The sequence below is a fragment of the Orycteropus afer genome, unplaced genomic scaffold (genome assembly GCF_000298275.1).
Source record: "Orycteropus afer afer isolate SDZICR_OR568_19922 unplaced genomic scaffold, OryAfe1.0 scaffold00020, whole genome shotgun sequence".
NCBI classification, from domain to species: domain Eukaryota; kingdom Metazoa; phylum Chordata; class Mammalia; order Tubulidentata; family Orycteropodidae; genus Orycteropus; species Orycteropus afer.
The window spans coordinates 7,032,952-7,040,089 of NW_006921607.1; the positions used below are offsets into that span (position 1 = coordinate 7,032,952).

The following is a 7,138-nucleotide window of genomic DNA, read 5'->3' on the forward strand; positions in this document are numbered from 1 at the left end:
ATAGGACAGAATAGAACTGTCCTGTAGAGCTCCCAAGGCTGTAATCTTTACAGAAGCAAATTGTCCTAACTTTCTCCCACCAAGCCACTGGTAGGCTCCAGCTGCCAAACTTTCAGTTAGCAGCTGATCACTTAACCATTGCTCCTTCTTCCCCTGTTAGCCTCTGAAAGTCCCTGTATTCACCTCCCTTTATTGTATTTGGTACCATCCTAACCACCCTATTATTTGTATAACTATTTCTTTAATGCCTTCCACTAAACTAAAAACTTGATGAAATGAGGGACCTTAGTTGCCTTATTCACTGCTGTATGCCTTACACACCACTCAAGACCCACCATCCATTAGGTCCTTGACAAATGTTTGTGGACTAAGAAAATCAGAGCAATCAAATGGCCACACATTCAGGGGTGGAAGGACTGCTAGAATCTGGACCTAGTAACTCCTGGTTCAGGATTGGATCCTTGCCACAAGACCCACTCAATTTACCAGGCTAAAGACTCACCCTACCCCCAGCAAAGTATAACCCTCACTCCAAGTTTCCCCTTTCCTGTTTTCAAAAAAGTCTACTACACACAGGGTAATATCTTTTTTTTTTTTTTTCCCCCAAAGGCATATACCCCTTCTTTTACCTTTGGAACAAGACAGAGTATATTTGAAGGGACTTGCAAATTACACTTGAATCAGTGCCCGTGCAGCAGTTTGTAATCTCAGTGATATGCTACAGACACAGGCTGTACTAATGAAATGAACCATTTATATGAAGTATGCCTACTGTGTGCCAGGCATTGCACTAAACCCTTTAATTATATTTGATTCTCACAATCATCCACTGAGGTAAATCCCATTACGATCCCCATTTGACATATTATGAAAATAAGGTTCAGAGACATGACTTGATCTGTGAAAAATCACCCAGTTGATAAATGGCAATGCCAGAGTTTGAACCCTCATCTGACTCCAAAGATGCAATATTTAGGACTATTTCTTGTGGCCAGCTCTATTCTCCATGACAATGAATGAATGAGTAGACAAAATATTTAATGTTCCAAAGACTGATAATGTGGTGTTTTAGAATAAACAATTTATACATGTTTTTTGATGCTACTATGATCGGAAGGAAGATGGGGCAATCTACTTCTGTAGTGATACTGCCTCGGAAACCCAAGGAGGGTTCGCTGTGATTCAGATCTGACTCAATGGCAGTGTGTATGATCTAGGTGGGGAATATTTTTAAAATTAAAAAGAATGGCAATACCAGATGTTGGCATACATGGCTGGTGAGAGTACAAACTGATATATCCACTTTGAGAACAATTTAGCAGTTTTATATAAAGTTAAACATACACTTGCTATATGACCCAGCAATTCTACTTTTAAGCATTTGCCCAAGAGAAATTAAAACATGTTCACACAAAGACTTGTAAATGAATGTTCATAGCAGCATTACTCATGTAGTCAAAAACTGAAAACAACCCAAATGTCTCCCAACAAGTGAATGCATAAACAGAGTGACACATCTGTATTATGGAATAGTACTCAGCAGGGAACAAGAACAAATGACTGGAACATGTAGCAGAGTGAAGAATCTCCAAAGTAATATGTGAGTGAAAGACGAGAGATACAAAAGAGAGCATACAATATGATGGCATTTATGTGAAATTCTAGTTAACAAAGCAGATGCTGACAAGGTCCTTCCCATGTCCCCTTGGCTTTTATCAAGACCTGCGTCTTCCTGGAGGCTCTCTCTGGTGGCTGGAGCCCTCATTGCTCATGCATTAACAGCTCCTGGTAGTGGCCCTCAGCCACTGTCTGGCAGGAGTTGGTGCTTAAATGTCCCAGTTCCCTCATCTCTCAGGTAGGAGAACTCTCAGATAGATACAGTACACTTTCCCTCATAGTTCTCCAGAAGGATTGAGCTCTAGTCGTCCACAATTGTAACGTGCCCGGCACAGTGCCCCCACATAGTATTGCTGAATGAATGAATGCATAATGATGGTGGCTAGAACTGGCTTGCAGTTAGTGGAGTAGAGAGACCAAATACACTGTAAAACAGTTCAGGGTGACAGTCCCTCTCTTTTCCAGAGGCGGATGTGCTGTACCCTTCTCCAATGCTTCGCCTCCAGCCGCCCTCTTGCCCACTTTCCACCCCTCTCAACTTGGGAAGCGGTCTGAGCTGCCCAGAAACCGGCAGGAAACAGCCAGGGCGGTTCTTGCGGACGCGGAACTTTGCATGGCGTTTGAATAGCTTCAGGCCGGTGGAAGGGAAACCACAGACCACAGAGAGGCCTGGATGGGCCTGGGACACGGCGTGGAGGAGGGGCCGGGCTAGAGGGTTGGAGGATGGGGCCACCGAGAGATGGCTGGGACATGGGATCCCCAGGGAAAGAGTTCCAAGCCTAGGAGGGAGAGGTATGAGGTTCAAGTCCTGTGGACGAGGGGACACTAGGTTCGAATCTTGAGAATGGAGTAGAACTGAGCTCCTCTAGCGGGCGGGTGGGCAAGAGAGGAAGGTTAGAATACTGCTGGAGAGACGAGTGGGGTTAGAACACTTCGGGAACACTTCCCAGACCGAGTTAGAGTCTTTGAAAAGAGAGATTCGAATCCTTCTATAGGTGGAGTTAGGAGCCCTGGGGAACGGATTTTTGGGTGCGCGGGGTTAGAAGCCTGAGGCAAACCAAAAACCAAAGAAGCTCACTGCCAGAGTGGATCCCGACTCCTAGCGACCCCCTTTGGAGCACATTAAAATCCTTCTAGAACAAGGCTGGGAATCACTCAGAAGCTGGATTAAAATCCCTGGAGTTAGGATTTTAAATCTTTAGGGCGGGGTTAGAATCATTTGAAGAGAAACCAAAAACAACCAAACTCACTGTCCTCCGGTCGGATCCACTCATAGCGACCCCTCCTTGGGTTTCCCAGGCCGTATCACTATAGAAGTAGATTGCCCAGTCTTTCTTCCCAGGAGTGGCTGGTAGGTTTAACCAAGGACCTTTTGGTTAGTAGTCAAAGGCCTTAGGCACTACACCACCAGAGCTCCCCATTTAAAGAGAGGAGTTAAAATTCTTGGAGGCAGGGATTAGGAAGGTTTGACAGGTGAGGTTAAAAATTCTTCAAAAGTGAAATTAAAATTCCTCTGCTGTCTGAGTTAGGATTTTAGGAGGAGGGGACCGGCTTAGGGTTCTCTGGAGCGCGCGTTAGAAGCCCCAGGGGCAGGGTTTAGAATACTTCGGAGTCTGGGTTAGGCTCATTCGCAGGAGGGATTAGAATACATTAGAGGCGCTGTTAGGATATTGGGAGGAGGAGATGGGGTTAGGTTATTTGGGGGACGGGTTAAAATCCTTGGGGGTGGGGTGAGGAACCTTGAGGCCAGTGTTAGGAGAACCTCCAGTGGGCGGAATTAAAAATCTTGGCTCCTGGGAAGAGTGAAGAGAGGTTAGGATCCCCAGGGAGCCGGATAGAATTCTTGGGGAGGGGTTAGACTCCTTTGGGGCGGGGTTAACGTCACTGGGGCGGGGCTAATGTACCCACTTGGCCTGTGGGCGCCACAGCGTCCTGGGTTCCAGCCCCTGTGCCCCACCCAGGCTCAGAGGCGAGTGGGAGGGGACCGAGCCGGTTCAGCACTAGAAGAGTCGGAGAAGGCCCGGAACCGAACTCCCTCCAAGCGGCACCCCAGCATCTTCTTGAAAGTCACTCCATTTTCCTCCAGGCTTGGGTGTCCCGGGATCCGGGGGGCTGTTGAGCTGGGGGGGCGCTCCAGTTGCGAGGATCCGGGCTGCCCGCGAGAGCAGGAGCGGGCGCCTAGGTGAGTGCTGCGAACCGTGGAGGGAGGGATGGCACCGGGCCTGTGAGCTCGGCCCTGGAAGTCTTCGGGCAATGGAGGGAGCCAGGGGCTTGGGCAGTATTGGCTGTAGGTGCAGCCAGGAGCAGGGACACAAGTAGAGAGCGTCGAGGGAGCCTCCTAAAGGCGGTGAGATGGAGGACCGACGGGGATGGGTGGGTGCCCAGGTGAGGCAGGACCTGTCAGCAGCCAGCTGGGAGCCTGTAGCCCCAGGCGAGGGCAAGCTCAGGCCGCTAGCCACTTCTCTTGCCGTCAGGGTTCCCCTTCTGCAAAAAAAAAAAAAAAAACGAGAGAAGGAAGGGAGGGATGGGGTTCCCACGAGCAGCTGGGCGGGGAGGGCCTTTAGGGTTCCTAGTGGGGGTGGGGGTAGGTAATGAGTCCCAGTGGGCTGGCAGTAGTCGAGGTCCCCTGCCCCAGACCTGTGAGGAAACGGGCACCTGGGTGGAGGCATGACCTAAGAGCCACACCCAGGCTGGGTACCAGCTGGGCCAACTTGTGGCTCTCCCTTTCCTACCCCACACGGCCAGGTTCCCCAACACGTTTGAATCAAACCCCAGAACCTTCTGGGCAGATCACAACATATTACCGGTCACTTTACTCTTGTGAGACCTTGGGCAAGTCACTTCATTTCTCTGAATTCCAGTTTCCTCATCTGTAAAGTGGGGCTATCAGTGCCTTCCTGGAAGGGTTGCAGTGAGCTAGAGTTTGCGAGAGGCAATGTACCTGAGGTTGTTGTCTCTGAAAAAGTGACTGCTTAGTATAGGAGTTAAGGAGAGGGCCTGGGGGGCAAACTGCATGTTGGACCTCCAGCAGGAAATTTGGCCTTTCTGTGGTGGGTTACTTGGGGAACATTGGAGGGTTCTTTGGAGACTTGAATTGAGTTACTATGGGGAAAGCTCTTAGAGACTATCTGAAGGTATCTAACAGGCTTAATTTGACCCCTGTCATAGCTGTGGGGTCCCTGGTGGTACAAATGGTTCATGGGCCCAGCTGCTAACTGAAAGGTTGGGGGTTCAAATCCACCCAGGAGGGCCTCAGGAGGAAGTCCTGACGATCTACAAGGGAAAAATAATCGGCCATTGAAAATTCTCTGCAGCGTAGTTCTACTCTGACACACATGGGGTTGCTGCAGTTGGAATCGATTTGACAGCAACTAGTGTTTAGATTCAAACCCACCAGCCACTCTGTGGAAGGAAGATAGGGCAATCCACTTCCACACAGATTTACCACTTGGGAAACCCAATGGAGGTCACTATGAGTCGGAATCCACTTGATGGCAGTGGGTTTGGCTTTTTTTGTTGTTGTTTAGTGGTTGGATTGTCATAGCTATTAAGGTCTAACCCAAACACCCCCCAAAAAAAAAATCCACTACCATTGAGTCAATTCCAACTCATTGTGACCCCCACTGGGTTTCCAAGGGGATAAATCTTTATAAAAGGAGATTGTCCAGTCTTCCTTCCACTAGGAAGCTCTGGTGGCCTAAGGTGACTGCTAACCAGAAGGCTGGTGGGGCTGGTGGTTCAAACCCACCAGCCTCTCCTTGACAGGAACATTGGGCAATCTACTTCTGTAGAGATCCGCCTCAGAAACCCAAGGAGGGGTGGCTATGTGTTAGATTTGACTCAGCAGCAGTGAGTTTGGTTTTTGGTTTTCCTTCCACAGAATGGCTGGTGGCTTTGAACCACAAATCTCCTGATTAGCAGTCAGATGGCTTAGACACTGTGCTACCAGAGCTCCTTAAGGTCTAACTCAGTGGTTCTCAAGCTTTAGATACATCAACATCACCTGGAGGCCTTGTTAAAACACAGATTGCTGGATCCCACTCCCAGAGTTTGTGATTTAATGATGTGGGGCAGGCCAGCAGAGAATTTGCATTCCCAGGTGCTGCTGGTTGGGGGACCACACTTTAAGAACTACTGGTCTAACATATGGCTGGCACAGAGAGAACTCTCAATAAGTATCAGTTCCCCCATTCCACAGCTTTCTTGTCACTATTCCTTTTTAAGGAGTGAGGGGTAGAGATCTTTAAAATGCAGAAAAGTGAAGAAACTGATAGGTTAAATATCCCAGGAAACCGCCGCCTAGAATTATTGAATGTTAACATTTTGTCATGCTTGTTTCAGAGTTGTTGCTGTTGTTGTTGTTTTTAATAAAATCACTAAAAACAACAACAATAACTGTACTGCCATAGCCTCGATCCAACTGGCATAGTGCCTAAGGCATTTGACTGCTAACTAGAAGCCTGGCGGTTCAAACCCACCAGCCACTCCTTATAAGGAAGAACTGGGCAATCTACTTCCATAGAGATAATGCCTCGGAAACCCAAGGGGGGGTCGCTATGAGTTGGGTCTGACTCGACAGCGTACAACAACAACACAACGTAAGGTTTCCAAGGCTGTAAATCTTTACGGAAGCCTCACCTTTCTCCTGTGGTGAAATTGGTGAGTTCGAACCACCAAACTTTTAGTTAGCAGCTGAATGCTTTAACAATTATGCCACCAGAGCTCCTTAAAATCACTAAAAGTAGCATAAAATTGAATCACTCTATATCCTTCCAAGTCTTGGTTCTCTCCCTTGCAAGTCAACCACTGTCACAAATAACAGTGCTTCCAACCCCTGTTTTTATAAATTTACTGCATATATATGTAATGACGGCACATAACAACAACAACAACATATGTAATGTATCCATAAACAATACACATTTTCTTTTCTTTCTTCATATCTACGTAAGTTATCTAATTGTAAGATTCTTCTGCAATTTCTCCACCCCCACCCACTTCCCTTCTTGTCACTAAGTTGTCAGGGTCTATCCATCATAAGAAACTAAAGTCTCCTTCATTCCTTTTAAACGCAAAGGAGTGTCCTAGAGAGTGACCACCCACATTGTTTCTCATTTTCCTGTTGATGGACCTTCAGGTTGTTCCCAGGTGTTCACTGCACCAAACAATGCTGCGTGGACCATTCTGGGCCTGTGGCCTTGGGCACATGTGTTCTTGAGAGCAATGCCAATGATGGCTTCCCAGAGGGGGCGCCTGGCTCCCTCCCCTTTTTGGGGAGAGGAAAACTAGGCCTGGAAGGGTGAATCAGGGAGTCAGTAACAGAAACAAGAGAAGAATTGGGCTCTGCTCACCTCCCAGGTCTCATTGTTCTCCGCTGCACAAGGCCAAGGATCTTCATCCACTTTGTTCTCTGTGCCTGGCACCTAGTGTTGTTGTTGTTGTTGTTATGTGCCGTCGAGTCGGCCCCGACTCATAGTGACCCCTCCTTGGGTTTCCGAGGCAGTATCACTACGGAAGTAGG

General features: G+C 48.0%; 1 protein-coding gene across 1 annotated transcript in view; it reads left to right on the top strand.

Moving 5' to 3' along the window:
* The first annotated feature begins 3,743 nt into the window (after positions 1-3,743).
* HCK (HCK proto-oncogene, Src family tyrosine kinase) overlaps positions 3,744-7,138 on the top strand; it is a 46,295-nt gene continuing 42,900 nt past the window's right edge. Inside the window, exon 1 of the mRNA XM_007934536.2 lies at positions 3,744-3,799. The gene's annotated coding sequence lies outside the window, so the exon portion shown is untranslated. The remainder of the gene's footprint in view (positions 3,800-7,138) is intronic.